We start from the raw sequence: 2,500 nt of genomic DNA on the forward strand, positions 1-2,500 counted from the left end.
ATAGATGTTACCTTTTTCGCGTAGTGCTGGAACCCACTCCCTTCAGACTCAAGCTTACACAGCAGAGGATCAATCGATAAATTAAATAAAATAGGAGACATTGGATCACCTTGCTTGACCCCGATGCATATTCTAACGGGGTCCGATTGATCATTTTTCAGGTGAATGCGAGTATTAACATTCAGGTACATGTTGGTAATCAGGGAGACAATATGATCGTCCACTCCCTTTTGCCTGAGGGCCATGATGATGTGCTCATGGCTCACCGTGTCAAAGGCTTTGGCTAAATCCACAAAGACCACCCCCAGGGGGCGATGTTCCCGTTTCGCGCTTCGAATCAAAAGTTGTAACAATTTTAGATTCTCCGCGCACCCTGATGACTTAATAAAGCCCCTCTGTCGTGTGTTAATAGGGCATGCCTTAGATAGCCTTACAGTTAGGATCCTTGAGAATAATCTCAAGATAATCGATCCGATGGTAATTGGGCGCCAATTATTGATGTCTTTTTGGCGCTCGGGCAAGGCCGATTTAGATATTAATACCGTCCGGCATTCTTTCACCACGTCCGGTATAACCCCTGTGGCCAACCAGAGATTGAACAATTCCATCAGCTGGGTATAGTGGGGATCAGTTTTAATGAGATCCCGCAAACTAAGCCCATCAGGACCTGGCGCCGCGTTCTTATTCATCTCATTGATGTTTTTAGAGATCTCTTTTGCCGTAATCATGGCTTGGAATGCGGAGTTGTCTGCCTGTCCCTCAGTGACAAAGGCCCCCAAGCCCTTGAATGTTCCTGACATCTCCCATCTCGACTTGAACACCGCGTGTACCTCATCGAGCGGGATGCCGCATCGCAAGGATTCCACATTATCCAAGATAATCCCGGCAAGTTTCCCTCGATCGAGGTAAAACAACCGTTGGAACCTCAGAAAATGCCCTCGCTTTTTGGCCCTCTTCTTCATCCACACCTTCGGTGGTTCAGAAGAGGGAACCCTCCGGGTTACTTTGGGCCTTCCACCTTGGACCGCTTTCAACTCGTGGGACTTAAAGAACAGACATGCACAGCGGTCTTGGGTCGCCTCATCGACCAAGGTCGATAGATCTTTCTCACCTTCAATCACTTCCTCAAACATTCCCCGAAGAACGGTCAATTTATCAGATGTTACCCAATCTGAAATGACCTTTCGATAATGGGACCTTAGTCCCCCAACCACCCGTGATTCAATGCCCGGCAGATGTAACCCTTCACTCTCAAGATATTTCTGCTTTTCCTGATCTTTTTCCCTTCTCTTTACAGGGCTCTTATGAAGCCCCCTTCTTTTGTCACTTATTTGTTTAGCTGATTTAGATGGAATATGCTCAGCAATCAATTTGTTGATGTTCTTACTTCCCTCGTACTGTTTATCCAACCTCCGTAACAACTCCACCTCCTCCTCAGTCCAACACTGCCGATGTACCCCTCTGGCTGAGCACTCCTTCGGGCGGGAGGCGGCAATCCGCTCGATATTCCTAACGGCTGGGTGCGCAGAGCGCTTATGTTGTCCCAAGCCAATTTTCGTCTCAAACGTTCGCCCACATTCCTCACAGGCCCAGCCCCCGACAGGGGGAGATGTTTCAACCCCCTTACATTTCGGATAATGGCAGGCAATACTATGATGTTTAACGTTAGTCTTGCCACACTTAGCACACTGAAACAACGCTTTTTTCTTACCATGGACTCTCTTTAGATGTTCAATAAGCCCCGACATTTTCCCTATCCGGTTCCCACAACATGGACAAGATGGATTTTTGTCGGGGACCTTTACCACCGGTGTGCCCTCAGTGGGCAGGTCCGGGTAGGTACCAAGGATAGGTGGCGATGTTAACAGAGTAGACTGCGCCAGGGCCCCTGGAGGTGAAGCTTCACCCTCCCCCTCGCTCTCCTCTATCCTTGGTGGACTGTCGGATACCCCTCCAACTCTCAAGGAGGTGAGTGACTCATACACCTCTGGTAACCTGGACAGCCTCTCCTGCCAGGTGGAAGAGTCAATTCCCTCAAAACCATACAATCTCGAGTTCGTAAACTCCAACCCACTCAAGTTCATTCCCTCCTCCACCGCACCTCCACGGCAAACAGTGGCCCTAACGGCCACGGGGTCTCTCAAGTCCAAAGGACTTGTCTGGGTGGCCACCGATATATAGTTGACTCGCAACGGTCGGCCCATTTCGTCACAATAGTTTGAGGATATAGTCAATACCAAATGCCACCACCCTCTAGCAGAATTTGGTTACACCCAACTAACCACTCGTGGGCAGAGGCTCTAGGCAACGAACACGGTCGATGCCGAGAATTTGTTTCACCACTATTAATTACTATCGATCGGTTGGTGAGGCCGTTCGATAGGGAGGAAGCAACTATGATTCCGTCACACTGGGGCAGAGGTCAACTCGGTTACCCAAGAGGGCATCCGGCGGGACCACGGGGAGGTGTGACCTCTGCAGCTCAGCCCAGCCAGCAACT

At 49.7% G+C, this 2,500-nt stretch overlaps 1 pseudogene; it reads right to left on the bottom strand.

The window, feature by feature from the left end:
- The window catches only part of LOC142359089 (28S ribosomal RNA), an 8,609-nt pseudogene that overhangs the window by 3,036 nt on the left and 3,073 nt on the right, over positions 1–2,500 (bottom strand).

Source organism: Opisthocomus hoazin, unplaced genomic scaffold, assembly GCF_030867145.1.
Source record: "Opisthocomus hoazin isolate bOpiHoa1 unplaced genomic scaffold, bOpiHoa1.hap1 HAP1_SCAFFOLD_259, whole genome shotgun sequence".
NCBI lineage: Eukaryota > Metazoa > Chordata > Aves > Opisthocomiformes > Opisthocomidae > Opisthocomus > Opisthocomus hoazin.